At 41.8% G+C, this 17,206-nt stretch overlaps 2 long non-coding RNA genes across 4 annotated transcripts in view; one reads left to right on the top strand and one right to left on the bottom strand.

The window, feature by feature from the left end:
- The window catches only part of LOC119862785, a 26,054-nt gene extending 24,581 nt beyond the window's left edge, over window positions 1-1,473 (top strand). For all 3 annotated transcript variants that reach the window (XR_006274903.1, XR_006274904.1, XR_006274902.1), the window contains one exon: window positions 1,357-1,473. This is a non-coding gene — a long non-coding RNA (uncharacterized LOC119862785). The remainder of the gene's footprint in view (window positions 1-1,356) is intronic.
- The window catches only part of LOC122456188, an 18,739-nt gene extending 1,533 nt beyond the window's left edge, over window positions 1-17,206 (bottom strand). The window contains exons 1-2 of the long non-coding RNA XR_006274905.1: window positions 16,650-17,206; window positions 13,809-13,870 (exon numbers count right to left, since the gene is read on the bottom strand). This is a non-coding gene — a long non-coding RNA (uncharacterized LOC122456188). The remainder of the gene's footprint in view (window positions 1-13,808; window positions 13,871-16,649) is intronic.

Genomic DNA, 17,206 nt, shown 5'->3' with positions numbered 1-17,206 from the left:
GGGCATGATCAGCACTGGAGCCAAGAGAAAGGAGCTTAGGGCAGCCATGACCAGAAGATACATTAGAGAAGTGCTAAAATGTATCAATACTAGGGAAAAAGTCATGTTTAAAATGGTGTTCGTTAACTCATGTTAACCAGTATGTTTTCAAACATGACCCGCTTCCCTCATCTAGATAAGGCCTGCATAAAGCCAGGGTCATTTAACCACTGCCTCAGTGGAGTATCTCTTTTCTGCACGTACTCATTCTCTTTTCAGTTGCTTGTTGCTGGCTAGACTGGCTTTTCTGGTGGAACCATGTGACTGACAGGGTAGCATACAGCTCCTATTAGCATTAAACCAAAAGTGATCCCCCGCCTGCTCATTTTAACTCCTTCACAGCAATGGTTGAAGTAGAACGCCTGCTTAGAAATCAATCCTTCTTAGGCTTTTCCATTCCAGCAGCGCTTCCTTTTGACAATGCCCTGTCTTTCTCAGTGGTAGGGGTGTTTGATTGACCTGGTTGAGGGTGCAGGGCACATAACTTCTGGCACCAGTGCCCTCTCTCTTCCCTAAGCCCCTGCCTTGACTGCACATGAGGATCAGACATAGGCAAGGACTGAACTCTACCTCCCCTAGCCACCCATTGGCCAAATCAGGGGGCCTGAGGGAGCTGATTAATTGCAGCAAATCACCACATCCTCTTTGTATTTTAACATTCCTGGATACATAGCAGACAGACATTCTTGCTACTGAGGGCTGCCTCATCCAATGTGTGATGTGAGTATCAGAGCAAGGTTTGCAAGTTTGCTGTGAATATAACCCCAACATCTTATGGGGTCAGGAAGGAATTTTTCCTTCCAGGAAAGATTAGCAAGGTGTTACCTTCACACAGCATCCTAGAGGCCCGATAGGTGAGGATAGTAAAGATAAGAGAGAGCATCTTAAAAATCGGTTTAGGAGCAATAAATGTCAAATAGCGTTGGCAAGAGGCTTCCTGGGCCAGCTCCTGGGGTAAGCCTAAGCAGGGGGCCCAAGACTGTCCGCTGGACCCTCTTTGCCTGTAAGGAAGAGCAAGCCTTAAGTCTTTGTAGACACAGCTCCCCATCATCACTCCCAAGACACTGGTGGGATTTAGCGATGTGCTAAATCATTAATTGCAAGAGTTTGGGTAAAAGAGACACCCTTCATTCCCCACTTGTATGGCATGATGCCCTTCTCCCCTTCACTGGATCCAACTAATGGCTGGCAGTTTGGGGAGATGGAGTTAGTCCCCACTCCCTTAATATTAAAGTTTATAAAGCTGGAGCCTAGTGTGTCTATATGCCGGTTTCTCCTGTGTGTCCTGCTCAAACACCATGCTTTTTATTCTTTTAGTCTCAAGAACAAGAGACGAACTTCATTTCCTGTGAATAGATCTGGATCAGCTAGTGGTTTTAAGTCTGATTCTGAGCTTAGTATGAACATAACACTTAACAGCATTATTGTTTGTACCACTCTCTTCTAAAAGTCAGCAGCAAATCAGAACACTCATTTCAGGCATAAAGCTTGATATTTAAAAATAACGATCCCATTATTTAAAGATCAAAAATACATTTTTAAAGTGAATTTACTGTACTTATTAATGGGGACAGATGGATAACCCTGGAGTATAAAATCTTCTTTATATCCACCTAGCAACTGCAATCTGAGTAGTAGGAGCTGCCTGTTTACCACCTCACTCCTCTTCCGGTATCACATCTAGGAGTGCAAAAGTAGTTTGGTATCCATGTCCATTCAATTATATTATTATTGGTATTACAGTAACACCTAGAGCAGTGATGCTCAGGCCTCAGGGTTTCAGGAGCCAAATTAGTGATCAACATTACCCAAAAGAGCCACAGTAGTGTGAATTCACTGTTTCATTTACTATAGTTCTATATATTCCTATTTAAACAGAATGATAGGAAATATTTAGTTTATATAATAAAATACATAATAATTATTATATTATATATTATTCTCATAAAATAATACTTCAGTCATTTTGTTGGTTAGTAACATAGTAAAAGCATCCTGATTGGTTAATAAGAAAATCACACAATGTTTTAGTATCATATGCTGCAAAGAGCCGCTTGTGCATCATGAGCCTCAGTCTGAGTATCACTGACCTAGAGCCTCCGACCGATTTTGAGGCCCCATTGTGATAAGCATTGTACATGCACATAGTACAAGAGAGTCCCTGTCGTGAAGCACTTACAGTGTAAATAGACAAGAGCACACATTCAAGTCTTGGGCTTCTGTATGAAGCATGCCTATTAGTGCCAATGTGGCTGTGGATGTGTGACATGAAAATCTGTCTCCTGAGAACCAGATTTCACAGCTAGTGAGCAGCCCTCAGATAGGGACTCTTTTAGGCTACTTCTGGCCTTTTGAAGAACAAATGTTTTAAAAGATGATTAAAGTATTAAGTGAATCATGCAGACCAGTCTGAGGAAAATAAGTTCATTTAGTCTTGCCTAATGCTGCTTGTAACATGCTTGGGTATCTCTGGCCTCTGGGAGTCAAATTTTCCACTGCAATATTAGAAAGTTACTTGGTCTGGCTATTGAGTAATAGGGAAATTGTTTTCTAGTTTGTGCCAGCTTCTTAATCTTCAAGAGAACACAGACTCGTCAACAACACTGAAGAGTCTGTTGTAGTGAGATGCAGCCATAAGAGTTATGGGGACTCCTGCAGGGTGGGCCTGGGATCAGGTTTGTGAGGCAGCAGTATATAAAAAGAAAGTGAGAGGAATATGAGGAGGGGGATTTTTCAAAGAAAAAACTGATGCAGTTTTTAATGCTGGGCTAAATGAAAGAGGCATTTAGGAAACTTTAACAACAAGACTTGCAGAATGCAAGAGAATTATTCTATTTTAGGACTAGCTAGGAGAGAGACTGAGTGTGAAAAAGCCACCCGGTGAGCAAGTTTATTATTTAAAACACCAAAAAAGCTTTCAAAGCTAAAGAGCCTAATTAAAATAATCAAAAGTGTGACTTTTAACTAAGTCTTCATCTCTTTCATTGCTGCTTCAAGAAGCTTCTTATGTCAGTGCAGAATTGAAGCAAAAAAAAAAGACATTGCATGCGTCTTATATTAAGGTGATAAGCCTAAGGGAGAAGTGACATGGTGCAGCTTTCCATCCCCAGCTAGATGCAAAATCTAGATAATTCCAAGACACCAAGGATAGAGTTTTCAAAAGTGCTCAGTATTGGCCTAACTCTGTTCACTGGTAAAACTCGCATTGACTTCCATAGGAACAGAGTTAGGCCAACACTGAGCACTTTTGAAAATCCCACCCAAAGACATTCTAGGTATGTCAAAGGAAGGATTTGAAAGTGATGGGATCAGAGGATCTAGAACAGTGGTTCTCAAACTTTTGTATTGGTGACCCCTTTCACATAGCAAGCCTCCGAGTGCGACCCCCCCTTATAAAAACACTTAAATATATTTAACACCATTATAAATGCTGGAGGCGAAGCGGGGTTTGGGGTGGAGGCTGGCAGCTCGCGACCCCCCATGCAATAACCTCATGACCCCCTGAGGGAGTCCAGACCCCCAGTTTGAGAACCCCTGATCTAGAACTATGTGGATCTCCTGGGCCATCTACTTCTGCAGAGCTGCACATAAATTGCGGGGGTCCTGAGTGGAAGACATCCTCTATCTCACATTTAGGATGTGTGCTGGGATCCTGAACTTGGGCCTTTACAGGACCTGCAGAGGTGTCAAAGAAACTTTTTAAAATATTCTGTCCATAGGGAATTCTGCTGCTCATTTGCAGATTACATACTCTGCCCTTCAAGAAATATTTGCATGAAAGTAGATTGATTTAAGTGATCTTATGCTCCTGCTGCCTGAGGTCATTTGTGACAGAATCGTGACTTAAAGCAACCAGCTGAGAGGTGACAGACAGATCATAACTACGGATGGGCCAACAAGCTTTGAAAGCTTCACAAGTTTGGTTCAACTTGGATGCTTATTCAACCTTGGAGAGAAGCCTGTGGAGTTTCCCATTTCTCTCTCTTCCAGGCCTGTGACAGGATACCCTCAGTTTGCCAGTGGGCGGTCAGCCCCTCCCCCTCAGCTCTGTGCACATCAGGATGCTGCTCTGTCTCCTCTGAGCTGCTGTGTGCCTCACTACATTATGGTTCACAATGCAGAGGAGGGTACAGCTAGCCAAGGCTCAGTGCTTTATAGGTCTCAATAATACCAAGCTCCAGATTACATTAGAAATATCTGGATCTGGAAATACCAGGGACCCAATACTGTATCTTTTCAGGTAGGTGAATGGGGGAGCGAGGTAGACCAGCCAGCCCTCAAACTGACAAGGAGCTGAACTTGGAAGGGGAGGATCAATTGTCTGGAGAACAGGTGAGGGGGTAAATGAGAGCTGGAAGCAGACGGCTGTGTGGATTGTAAAGAGGAAGCCTGAGGCCTAGTGAGGAACCAATCCTGAGCCTTATAGGTCAGAGGTCCTTTTTAGAGGTCAGAGAAAAACTATGTTCAAGCTGGTTCTACTATGATGGTGTGTCCAGACCTACACAGCAGCTCTGCAAATGAGGAATACAAACAGCAGGGTCAGATGAACTCAGAAACAAAGATCCTGTTTTCAGCAAGTATCCCTAATAAGGAGCAGGGCACAGAAAATGACACCAAAGCAGAATGGTCTCTCAATGGAATGTTTTGCGGAGTTTTCCATGGGTTGTCAGCAGCTCTCTAAATAGTTCAGCACAGCCCAAAAGCCACAGTCCAACATGAATGCAAGGAAGGAAGGTTCAACACAGAAGTCTGAAAAGGGCATCGCTAAGCAGCTGCAGATCTCTTAGAAGTCAAGTGTCTGAAGGATTAAGATTTGATTTTTGAAGTATCCAGTAGTTGGGAATGAAGAGGTTGAGGGGGGCAGGTAGGGGAAGGGAGCATAGCCTGGGGCTTTGTGCCAACCAGACAAGATGCACAGAGACAGGAAAAAAGAAACCACAAAGCTCTGCAATAAACACTGGGATTATTAGTGGGGAGGGTGAGCCAGTTGAGATGAAGTGACCCAAAACCATTTTTTGCAAAATTCAGATAGGGTTTGAGTTTCAAAAACATACAATTCATTTTTTTCCTCCTATAATTTTTTGGTTTTGGCTGGAATGGATGAAAAAGTGCCAAAATGCTGCAAGGAAATCTGTCTGTTCTCACAGCATTTTAGGCCCAGCCAAGAGGAGGAGGAATCAGGACTCTCATAAGCTTGTTTCCAGGCCAGTTCTGCAGACTCCAGAGGTCAAGGTAAGGTGCCAGTCTGTTGGGTGCTGCTGAAAACCCTGAGCCACTGGAAATTTGCTCATTGGTAGCTAAGAGGAGAGAAATTGTAAACACAAAGGGAAGAGGATATAAGAAAACAATGGTCTAACTGGTGTCACTAGAGAGGATACTGGCTTCCTGCTAGGAATGTGGAGGGTTAGTTCCTGAGGGTAAGTCAGCCTGACCAGAACTGGTAGAAACGGCCAAAAATTGAAAATAGGGATGTCATAGCTTGCTTCCTTACCACAGAGATGATAATGTAGCCTCTATGCTGTTGTTCTGGGGATCTCTACCCAGGGAAAGCCTGGAGGTGCATACTGGGACAGAGAGAAGAGATAAGGGAATTTGGAACATGACGGATGGGTGAATAGAGCTGCTGTGCCCAACATCTACTCAAACAACGTTCAAGTGCCACCACTTTTTTTATATGGATACTATCAAATCACACAATGAAAGGATTATGATGTCACATTAGCTCCCTCACCCTACTTAGCCAAACTAAGGGGGGAAACCTAGAGGACATTGTGGGGTCTCATCTAATCCATTGTAAGACGCACACTTTTTCCCCATAAATTTCAGTGACAAGAACGGCACCCGGATAGGTTCATGGCTACATAGAATTGTAACCAGTGACAGCGACCACAGTGTGAGCAGGCATGAGCAATCAATGCATGAGCCAAATGTCACAGAAATGCAGTTCATTGCTTAAGACAACAGTGGTGGAGTGAGAAGGGAGCTGTAACCAATACACGAGACAAAGGATTTTAAAAGGAGACACCACATTAAATTTAAGACAGCAGCAAAATGTCGTTTAGTTTTACTCACACCCTTCCCCACACACCCTCAAAAAGGGAAAAGCATACAGGAAAAAGGAAGAAAGTAAACCTCAGTCATACTGCGCCCAATCTGAAGGTCAATGGAAAGACACCCATTGATTTCCAAAAGTGTTGGATTATGCCCATTGTGAACCATTTCAATAAAAACAGGATGGAAGGAGTATTGAAACAGTAGCCACGACAGCACTGAAGAGTGTCAGACATTTGAAAGTCAACCCAGAAACACCAGAACTGCCCCAATGAAAATTTTACATTACAATCCTGATTCAAAAAGCTTTAACATTCACAAGACCAGTTGTGTCAGTAAGTGTTTGTAGGGGGCCTTTGGCTGACAGGCAAACTGGCTGTTCTAATTGTGGGTACGTATGTGACAGTGGAATAGCTTGTGAGGAATGTAAAAGCACAATGGACCTCAGTCGTTTACCCTCCTTGGTCCTTTCCATGCCCCTTTCTCCTCCGCCCCAGAGACAAAAATATCTAGCCATTTCTTTGACAGAGACAGAACCACGCAAGCAGAACCATGCAATGTTTGCCTTTTGGTGAACTCCCCTCCATTATACCCCTCTTTCCCAAATCCCATGCTATTTTCTTTCCCCTGTCCAGGTCTCCGATTCACGATAGTGGCTCACGGGACATTGTATGCAGCCCGGGGTCAGGAACTGCTCTTCACTGTGCTGTAAATCCCAGAGCAAGTCACTAAATAAGAATACTTTCAGCCACCCTATTCCTGAACTTCCTCCAGAATCCACCAGTCAGTTCTACTGGTTTAAGAAAATGACTTTGGGGCTATACAGCTTCTGGGGGAGCTTAGCAAGTTTAGTTAATGTAGTGGTAAACATGCCAGGAGATGCTGAAGGCTTGTCCGCAGTAGGGTCCGCCACCAGCGTTAAGATCAGTGCACCTAAACCAGTGGTAGCCTTGGCAGGGATGGTTTTCTGAAGTTCCCTAGCAGAGAGAGGAGTCAGAGGGAGAGGCATGGCAGGTGCTTTATGGGAATCAGGGAGAAAGAACAGGTGTGGACTTGTTACTGGAAGACAAGGAAACTCCCAGTGTAATCAGACAAGGAGCAGAAGCAGAGCCTCCTGGGCTGTTTCGGTTTGTGTAGCTTGTTCATCTTTGCTTTCCTTTTCCCATGGTAGCGGAGCTTGCATATCAGTATCATTCTGACATTCAAATCTTGTCCTGGTATTATTTTGTTGTTGTATCTCAACTCCACAGACTAGTCCTGACAAGATCTTAAAAAACGTTATGACAATTCTAAGTGCCAATAAAGTGAATGGTGAAACAATGCTGAACCTGTCACGCACAAAGATCTGAAGAGTAGTTACAAGGGCTTCTGTAGCTATGTTTTTCCTTCACAGTTAAAAATCTCGGCCCTTTGGAATAGATTTCTTTTCTTGCAATATACCAAAGAAGCCATCCATTTTAAAACATTTGCTTAAAAAAAACCACCCCAGTAAATAACTAGAGACAAGTCACAAAGCTTCCCAAATTTTAGATATTTAAAGCAATGATAACCTTTCATAGACTATAGCCTTATAGACTTTAAGGCCAGAAGGGACCATCACAATCTCTAGTCTGACCTCCTTCACATCACAGGCTACAGAACCTCACTCACCCACTTCTGTACTATACTCATAGCATCTGTCTGAGTTAATGAAGTCCTCAAATCCTCATTTAAAGACTTCAGGTTACAGAAAATCCACCATTTACTCTAGTTAAAACCAGCAATTGACCCATGTCCCATGCTGCAGTGGAAGGCAAAACCCTCCCTCGCATCAGGGTCTCTGCCAATTTGATCTGGAGAAAAATTCCTTCCTGACATGAAATATGGTGATCAGTTGGATCCTTAGCATATTGGCAAGACACACCAGGCAGACACCTGGGAAAGAATTCTCTGTAGTAACTCAGAGCCCTCCTCCTCTAATGTCCTATCTCTAGCTGCTGGAGATATTTGCTAATTGCAGTCACAGAGGGGTCACATGCCATTGTAGGCAGTCTCATCATACCATCCCCTCCATAAACTTCTCAATCTCATTCTTAAAACAAGTTAGGTGGTTTGTCCCCACTACTTCCCTTGGAAGGCTGTTCCAGAGCTTCACTCCTCTGATGGTTAGAAACCTCTGTCTAATTTTAAGCCTAAACGTAATTGTTCATGAGCCAACATTGTCCCGTAACTTAAATAACTCCTCTCCCTTCCTGGTGTTTATCCCTCTGATGTATTTATAACGAGCAATCATATCTCCCCTCATCCTTTTTGTTAATGCTAAACAAGCCATGCACCTTAAGTCTCCTCTTATAAGATAGGATGATCAGAGGAATGGAGAACCTAGTAGCCCTTCTCTGCACCTGTTCCAGTTCAAATTCATCTTCTGTAAACATGGAGACCAGAATTGCACACAGTATTCCTGATGTGGTTTCAAACCTCTGCAATTGTCATGTTTTAATAAGAAATGTTTACAATGGAAATTGTCAGCTCAGTCCCTTCTACTTGCCAGTGCCACTTTCATCAAAGTCTCAAGGAGTGTGGAACTCGTCCCATTTCTTCTTTAGTTATATAAAATCTCTTAAACAGAATGCTGAACTGATAAATGCAACAGCAGGCATGCAGCTAGCAAGAGACTGAAAAAAGGAACAAAGAGGTAGCCAGGTTAAGTTTAGCTTATGGGGTGTTATGGCAACACATAGCACATAATAAATTAATGTTAAAGAGCACCTCAGAGTGAAATGTGAAAGCATACCAATACTTCAAAGTACTTCTAAAGAGAAATAAATCCAGAATGAGTAGGGCTAGAAGAGAGCTTATGTTGAGCTATTGAGAAGCACAGGAAGAGTGGGACTCTTCTTTCAAATGTCCAATATACGGCATGTGAAGAAACTAATAACCAACTCATTGTCAGTTTCTAGCAGAGAATCAAGCTGACATCCCATCATAAAAAAACACAACTACAATACAATACTAGGATATACAACTTGAACATGGATGTTATAGGAGACCCTGAATATACCTGGCATGTAAATGGTTTGGGGGATAAAAACACTGAAGGGCTATTGATAACGGGGAATGAACAGTCATTCTGGAACTTCTCTGTTAGAAATGCACATTTGGGTTTTTTAAAAGGTGGAGAATTTTTGTAACAGAAGTATGATATTGTGATAAATTATTCAGAGATGTAAGGTGTCATCTAACAACTCAATTACCAGAGATATAGAGCACTCTCCAGAAGGTGGCATCTGAAATGTTTTTGAAGATGGCTTCCTGAATCTCTGATATTGTTCAGAGTGCAATGGGCTTATATTTAAAAACCTATTACCTGGCCTTCATGGAAACACACGTTTCAACCTTAACTTTTTAACTAAATTTTTTGTTTAGGAACTTCCCAGGTTTTTTGAAGAAGTGTTAAAAATTTAAATCAGGTTGGCATATAAGATCCACAGGAAGGGATGCTCTGCTCTGACACATCCTAAGAATCTAGGTAGGGTTCCCTTCCTCAAGTCTTTGGCAAGTCTACTGGAGGTATGTGCATGCAAGTGAGGGCACAACCAGGATTGGGGTATAGAGGCAGTGAACAGTGACAAGGACTGGAGGTGTAGAAACATGTTTTATCAGCACTGAACATTTGGAACACCTATCATATATAATGTAGAAAGTTTTAAGTGTTTGAAGTGTAACATGGTTCAAGACTCTGCTTTTCCCAGTTCCCTCCAGGCTCTACCCCGTTTGCTATACCCTCTTACGTTTGTCCCCACACCCAGTCTCCTGTCCCCCATCTATGTGCCTACTCCCCCACCTCTGTCCCACCATTCCAAGATAGTTAACATAGCTCTATGCCACCCAGTTACCAGTCCATGCCCCTCCTGGTCTACTGCACCTTTCTCAATGCTCTCTACCCCCAAGATATCCATCTCTCCACATATTCCCTCCCTCCAATTTCCTGTCTTCCATCCACACTTCACCTCCAGCTCACTCCAGAAGCAGCAGCAGCACAGTCTGGAGTCAGTGGAAGGGCAACACGTGTTTATAAACACATATTAAACATGTCTACGTATACATGTGAAAATAGCTCGGTGTGAGTTAAGGCTCCAACCTTAACTACAGGTAACAGAAAAAGGAGCAAAAGCCAGGAGAAATGAAATTAATACTGCATCCTGTCAATACAAGGAATGCACAACCACCACACAGGGCATTTCTCCACCCTGGTCAAACAGCAAGTCAGAACCAGAGCTCTTTACAAGATGGTCCAAGAAAAGAGCTAAACAATAAACAAAGGATGGTTTGCCTCAGCCAGGGAGAAAAACAATCATTAGTTTACAGAGTTTTAAGCAGAATTGAACTTCACTTTCCCATCTCCTCCTTACTTTCTGACCTCACTACAGACTGGGCAAATTCAAGTCCAAGCTCCTCCTCTTTCCTTTGTCCAGCTTTCCTTACCCCCTCTTTATATATCTCTGCTCTAATAAGCACCTAGTTAATTCTCTTCCCTGTTTACAGTAGTATACGGGGTATGTGCACTGATCACAACTATATGTATTATATACATTTGCACTTCTCTCTCCGCCCAATAACATTAAAAAGGCACATATGTGGAGTTTGTAGCCCAAGCCATCTGGGAGTTCAGTGAGCCAAATAATCATTAGGAAAACTTTGAAAAGTCAATGACAGGAATGTATTTCAAGCACCACATCTTTTAAACCCATTTGCTGATTTTTTCTGAGCTTCCCCAAAAAATTCTATCCCGGGGTGAGATGTGACATGTTCCATTTACAGGGACTGACTTCTTTTTGAAGAAGTTGTGGAAGAGAGGTTTGAAAAATAGGTTTATCTTGGGAAGCTAGTGTCAACCTTAACCCTGGTGCATTTACCACCATTCCGCAAATATGCATTTCTGGTCACCAATTATGCAGAATACAGCATTACAAATATGTAACTCTTTTAGATGGTAAAGAGCACACAACTCTGAAGGCTCAAGGTTCAGTTAGAAAATTATGAATCTCAGACATTTTATGTATTGCAAAAAAAGGAGAGTGAGGCATAATATTCATAAATAGTACAGATAATGTCAGCCTGGGCTTTAATTATCAGCTCTGCACAGATGGTGAGAGACAAGGGCACAAATGGATATTACAAAAATGCATAAACAGACATTTGATTATTTTCCCCCACTCTGAGCATAATGAATATATGGAGTGGCTTTCCAGGCATGCTTGTTAAGGGAAAGTCACTGCATTCATGACTGCTAAAATAAGGGCCAGGACTGGGAGATGGACCGAGGATAAACTATACTTAGGTGTCATGTTCATTATGTAAGGTGTCATCTAGCAACTCAATTACATTAAAGCTATAGAGCACTCTCCCCAAAGTGGTACCTGACGTGTTTTTGAAGGTGGATTCCTGAATCTCAGATAATGTTCAGAGTGAGGTGAGCTCATGCTTCAAAAATGTGTGTCGTCTTTCCCGCAGACATTGGGAAGGCAGTAACCATGGGATATAGGCTATAAATGATGTCTTTCTTAAATGGTATTGATTATCAGGTACTTATTAGAATCATATAGATAACATATCATAGTGGAATTGTTTATTGTATTTAAGTATCCTGAGTTTTAATATTTGTAAAGAATGTCCACAGCATCAGTTGGACACTTGTTGTTATAAATCAAATGCAGCAATAATTAATTAATATGCTGAGTGCCTTGCAGTCACTCCATAAATTCCTTGTTGCTATAATGATTTCTGCCAGTGCATTTAAGCCTTGACCTAACGATTACTCTCTAGTGGTTTGAGAGCATAGCTTATATTTATGGGGATTGAACTTTAAGGACTCCGTTGAACGCAGGCCATAATAAGACAAATATGTAACGCAACTAACAATCCACCAGGGAACTGAATTCAAGCCGCTAACACTTCAGCCAGCTATGTAGCTGAAGCAAGGCTTCAAAAGATACAAGACTAATTCCCTAAGTGCTAAACCACTCCGTCATCCTAATGTATTTCAATCAGAGATTGAATAAACATTTTGGCCACCAGCTTAATGAGAGACATCTAGGAAAGAAATAGTTAATTGACATAACAGATGATGGAGAATATTTCACCAACCTTCCTAGAATACAACGGCTGGTAGGCCTTTGACAGCAGCAGCAGCTGCAGGCTAGCTTGCAGTCTGATCCCTAGCTCAGCTGTCACATTACATACTGGGAGACAAGGAACCTCTGCTAGCCTAACAGCTGTCTCATTTAATGGATTGCCCAGTTCACTGCTTCCAGACATCATCAATTTTTTCCTACTTAAATCCTCTTTGCACACTTTAGTGTGGTTTCTAGTTCAAACCTGCCTTGGGGGATAAAGAAATGGTCAAATTCTGGACTACCTCTGCACAGGCTAGAAACAACATCCTTTTGTTCTGGCACTCAAATTTGAAATCAGATAATCCTATAGGTGATCTTAACGGATCACAATTCAGAACTTTCAGTGAAGGCTGTTATGATTTGATAATAAGCTTCATATTAATTTCTAAATGGTAAGCGTGCACAAGGAAAAGAGCACTCTGACTGAAGGACACCACAGATAGCGATCTTCCTACCCCTATTTTTGCTTCCTTCAGTGAAAACACAAAAAACTGTGGATGAGTGCTGAAACACAAGACTAAGTAAACTGGTATGCATAAGAGTGTGGCTCTTATCTTCATAATCTTCTAACTGTGCTAGGAGTTGGGTAAACAAAGCCAAGGTTAGAATTCTGATCTGGCTAACAATAGAAGCATGTGGTGCTTTTCAGAGGATGAATGCCAGTTTCTTACTGCAGGTGCACTTGTGGTGTGGCCACAGGAGGAAAGCAATAACTGACATCCTTTTCTATTCAATTCACAGTCAAAAGAGTGTTTGTAATTTAGTAGTTGTCTAGCTGAAGCTCAGCACATATGGTAGCTGTTGTATGGCAAAGAGAAAAACAGTACAGTACTTAAGTAAGAAAGATGATGCAGTCTGCGTATTAACTCTGCACTTAAAGTGAGCTCCAGCCCAATTTCTTTCTTATTTAAATCTCTGTGTTCACACTTTGGATAAGGACACAAAACCACATTTCCTGATATCACAATTTACTGTTTTCTTTTACCTATACCTTTTGCCTCCTCTTTATTATATGAGAAATCTGGCATGTTAACTTGCATATAACTCCCTTGAGAAATGCTAAGGATTAAAAGTAAAATTAGCTGGAAAGAGAAGATGTAGCCAAACACAAACTACAGTTTGGTTATTTTTCCAGAGCATTCTCCCATTTTCCTGTGATATTCTAAAAAGCCTTCATCTTTAGCTTTACCCCTAGATGCACAAGTAGAACAAATAAAAATGGCACAGATCCTTTTATATGACCTGGGGGAAAGGGGAATACAATTTTGAATGACAATGTCTGCATTCATTAGGAAAATCTCACTCAGTTTGCTTTACATAATTTTTTTGGGGGGGGTCACCTACTGTTATTTTCTTAAGAATATGAAAAGAATGTTTAATATATCAAATACCATATGAAGCAGTATTAAGCAAGGGGGTGGGCAGTGAAAATGATGCTGAAGTGAATAGTGATCAACAATGATTGCAGATCTAGGTGTAGTTCTGGTTTTGAGGTATTGCAGAATAAATTAACAGATCAATTCAGTGCACACAGACTCATAGCAAAAAAAGAAGTGAACTTACTTTTCTTTGATTTATTCTCTACAACTGTTCTTGAGATCCTCAATGGAACGATGGAGTGGTAGCTGAAATGAGGGAAGAGGAAAAAAGGACAAGGAGAAAGGGGAGAAAGGACAAGATAGGAAAAGAAATCTAATTTGGTTTCATGTTTCATTACATCCTCAAACTCAAACCAGGTTTATCAAAAGGTTCATGAAATCACTAAACTTGAAACTGATTTATGGCTTTGGAGTGAAAACCAGGCAGAAATGGGCCACTGTGATCACTTTTAACAAAAATTCTGGTGTTGTGAGTTCACGTGTACCCAGCACTACCAGTGCATAGGTCCAGATTAGCCAATGTGCACTCGATGCACTTACGCAGGGTCCCCATTTCAGGGGTCCCCTGGCCACCAGATTTGGGTGGGTAGCATTGTGAACTGGCATATGTGGTTGCAACGCCACTCAGGTTTGGCCTGGCTGCCCTGCCCCCCTATGACAGAGGGGTGACTAAGCCAAATTTCAGTGAGTGCATGTGACCTGGTGCACGGGCTTGCAGTGCCGCTCAGGTTTGGCCTAGCACACCCTTCATCATGACAGGGGTGGGCAGCCAGGACAAATTTGAGCCAAGGGGAGGGCTTCCCTGCCCCCCCTAATTTCCATAGTAAGGGATCACAATTCTTTAATCCCACACAGCCAATGCACACCAGACCCAGAGATGGGAACTTCCACACTTCACACTGCAACATTAAATAGCACTAGGTGAGTCCACAATTACACCATCAGTATACATACAGGCATCTGCTTATAGTATATATTCAATTTTTGCTCATTTTCCCTTCATTTTGAACAGGAACTAGATCCTGTTAATAAACTTAAAGGGCTAGAAGTCAGCCTGAAATCTAGTTTAAAAAAGTTATAAACCATAAACCTACTTCTGAGTCTCTCTCTATGAAGTTATAGCAGCTTGTAATCACATTTTCCTATTTTTTAAAAATGTTTTTCTCTTCCTTGAGCATGTGTAAAAACCCTACAAACAAAACAGGAAATTGACTGAATATTCAGGGGAAACAGTGAAACTGACTATACATAAAGTGCTTTCAAATGCACAAAGTGACTTGAAAACGGAAGAGGAAAAAAAAAGTTTGTTTCCTCTAATCTCTTTCAGTTTATAGTAATCTCAGTTGTTGTAACAATAGTAGGAAAAACGTTTTCCAACAAAAGCATGAGATGCTCAAATACTATGCTAATGAGACCTATATACGTAGGTCAATAAATAGACAACTACACAGATATTTCTAAATTGACATTGCCACTTTAAGCATTTACTGTTTAATCCCAATACATGTGAGAGGCGATTTGGGGAATCTGTCTACGTACAATTTATGAATTCTGGTTGGTGTTGCAATGCTGTTTTTATGAAATTGTTACATCAGGGAATGCCTCTCTGGGGAATCCACCATTTGCTGACAGGGGCTATAGCAGATGCCTACAACCAGACCAGGGACTGGGCAATAGAGTGTCGTTAACCTGAACGACTGTGCTCTGACTGAATAATTGGTATACTAAAGAGGTTGACTAAACAAGGAAACCAGTTCAACCAAGTTGCTCTGCAGGGGCCTGGTGGAGTTGAGAGTGACAAATCCCTAGCAGCAGAACAAAGAAACCCGGTGTTGGTTGGGGGACATATAAACTTGAGGGACTCACTGAGTGAGACAGGAAGCTTTGGGCAGGAGAGAGGAAGAGATGTGCATGCTTTTGTAGCAGAGGGTCTTGTTTAACAGTGTGACCAGACAAGGTCAGAGAAAGCTAGTTGACCTAGAAAGGCTCCATAATTCTGAAAAACCACAATGACCTGTGGGGGAAGGATCCAGGATATCCCAGAGAACTATGCCCAAGCCCAAAGAACTCTCCAGAATAGTGAGGAACCTGAGGCAGGGAAACACATATAAGTATGTCTATTACTCTGTATAGTTCTGTGTATTCTTCATGATATCTCACTAAAGAGTAATAGTGTTTAGAATCGTGGGCAAAGTCTGTCCATTGGCTTTCACTATTGCAGGCCCTTGAAGAGTTAAACTACAAACTTGGAGTGCCTACATGGCTGGTGTTCTGGGAAAGGGTGCGTGTTGGCTGTGGAGAGCCTGAGGGGGCAGCAGTAGGGGGCTAGAGAGTTGGGTTGTGGGATCCCAGCTCTCAGGAGGGGGTGCTAGACAGAGGCTCTGCAGCCTGAGAGTGTGCCTACAGATCCCAAGCCTGGGGCAATGCCTGGGCTCTGTTCAGAGGCTCAAGTTGTACGGGCTCAAAGGATGAGGGGGGCTGCAAAGACAACAGCCTGGGAAGTGTCCAGTTGGAGGGGGAGCTCTACCAGGGCTCCATGTGTGTGACAGTATGATTTTAGCTAATATACCAGAGACTAATTTAATCTCTGGTGTAACTCTGTTAACTTGGTTGATTTAAATGAAGTTACACCAGGGATTATTTTGGGCCCTCGAGCAAAAGGCATCTAATATAATATTACAGGACCAGCCCCAAAGGGCAAAATACAAGCACAATTTAAAATAAACAAAGAAAAGGAGCCATAAGGGAAATATTTTCTTGTTCCGACCCAGTAATTGGCTGTACACAAAACTCAATTCTTAGGACTCTCAAAAATCATTCATCCTCAACTGCTCACTTGAGGTTTACAGAAGTCTGAGCCACATTAAATGTTCTGGAGTACAACACGGAGGTGTGTAGGAAGGAAGTGGATATACATCATTACAGAGATCTTAATGAACCATTTTCAAGAAACCCAACTGAAGAGAAGTTATTTTAAATGAGAAACCTGTGCTGTGTTTTGTTGTAAATCCATTTTACAGTTTACCTGGAAGCCTGCTTTTTCGATGAATGCAGGGTACTGCAAGTTGCAGAAGGTAAATGGATACATTTTGAGTACTTTGCTAGGATGGAAATTTAAAAGGTGACTCCGAAGGGAAAATACTTTTTCTCTTGGCTCTTATGTTTCAGACTGTGCTGATAAATCTATTTAGATCATAGAATAAAAAAAAATAATCCAGGTTAGAACTCCGCAAAAATAAGATAGGAATGTTAAATGAGACTGTACAGCTCCCTCATTACTAGCTTCAGAAAAATGTTGCCTCAAGTAGTTAAAAATAAATAAATTGCATTGCCGTCTAACAATTTCAAACAAGCACGTTGTAGCTGCAGACTATCTCTGCAGGTTTTATTAGTAAAGCAAGGAGTCAACGGTTGTGATTTACAGTCTGTAGAAAAGATGATGTCATTGTAATGTGAACAAGGTCAGAGTCCCCAAAGACACATTACGCTGACAATAGGATGAGATCATACCATATACTTGTCTGCTCCAAGGGAAAATAATCAAGCAGACTTAAATGTAAAACTGTGCTGAGCATTAGTCAA

The sequence above is a fragment of the Dermochelys coriacea genome, chromosome 10 (assembly GCF_009764565.3).
Source record: "Dermochelys coriacea isolate rDerCor1 chromosome 10, rDerCor1.pri.v4, whole genome shotgun sequence".
NCBI lineage: Eukaryota > Metazoa > Chordata > Testudines > Dermochelyidae > Dermochelys > Dermochelys coriacea.
The sequence above is the reverse complement of the archived record's forward strand: the minus strand, read 5'-3'. Positions and strand labels throughout refer to the sequence as shown.